The following is a 1,188-nucleotide window of genomic DNA, read 5'->3' as shown; positions in this document are numbered from 1 at the left end:
TAGCATATTAAAATCTGCGATCCGTTTGGTTAAATAGATATTAATAAATTTTTACTTTAGCAAAAAATCTCACAGACGGTGTTATTTGTCTACTTTAGATTTTCATATTCTCCTATCAGTCTAATAACTATAATTCATAAAATATAATCATAATATAATTATATCTATAAAAATGATAATCCTTACGAATTGCTAAATTAGCAATAAGTAAAAATCATACGATGTAACGTGATCACATAAAGCGAAATATTGCATTACAATAAGAATCCCTTAGTCGATACTTTTTTGGATTTACACGAGTATAATACGTACATAATAAATTGTATTGTCGTTTATAATGTTTGCTTTGATTGCTCACGTTTTAAATTATTCGAGGTAACACTTCACATTTGCTTATAAGCAAAGACATGTTGGTTAGCGATCATTACTTTCTAGTGCTGATATAATATTTGGTTCAATACCATACCCCAGCTACTGGTTTTCAGCTAAAATCTAGAAAGTAAATCGTTCAACAAAACATAAGTTTTACTTCTGAATATCTTTAGTGTAAGTTTAGTATACTCGTACTTCATCGCCACCTAATTTGCCAGAATTCACACCAGTAAAGATGTAAGTACTATATTATTACTCGATTAATTTCTATCTTGATTTTTCAGTGTTTGATGTAATCGAACCTTGTTCAATTTTATTTAAAACAAACGTTTTATATGAAATTAATGTGTGAGTAACATAACGTTTAATAAATGTTTATAATTAATTGATAAATTAAACTTTCAGGTCGGACTGCGAGAGTGACATCGTTCCCTTCAACAATGAACGTAAAATAGAAAGTTCCCATAAACGGACAACATCGACAGGCAAACGCAAGACACCCACAAAATCTGCTATTATAAGGTAACTATACGGTACAATAAAATTACCGCTAAATTATAATGAATATACGAGTACGTGTTAATATTATTCTTTACTCCTTGTTGCAGCAAAAAAAAATAAGACAGATATATTCGGGCTCCGACATGAACGGAACGATGAATGTTATGGTTGACGAGCCATCACATTCATCGTTCCGCTGCCTGTGTTGTCTACGTTCTTCGTTACAAGATTAGCAAACGGCAACGAGCGCCGGACTGCAAACACCTCCGGCGAGTACTATATTGACCTCAAGGTGTATCAAACTATTGACGCTCG

At 32.2% G+C, this 1,188-nt stretch overlaps 1 long non-coding RNA gene across 1 annotated transcript; it reads left to right on the top strand.

Annotated features, from left to right (window-relative positions):
- The first annotated feature begins 342 nt into the window (after positions 1 to 342).
- Positions 343 to 894, top strand: LOC113508170. The gene is made up of 2 exons (XR_003401987.1): positions 343 to 609; positions 778 to 894. It is a non-coding gene; the product is annotated as an uncharacterized LOC113508170 (long non-coding RNA).
- Positions 895 to 1,188: the final 294 nt, after the last annotated feature.

The sequence above is a fragment of the Trichoplusia ni genome, unplaced genomic scaffold, assembly GCF_003590095.1.
Source record: "Trichoplusia ni isolate ovarian cell line Hi5 unplaced genomic scaffold, tn1 tig00004026, whole genome shotgun sequence".
NCBI lineage: Eukaryota > Metazoa > Arthropoda > Insecta > Lepidoptera > Noctuidae > Trichoplusia > Trichoplusia ni.
Note: the sequence above shows the minus strand (reverse complement) of the source record. Positions and strands in the feature narration are given on the sequence as shown.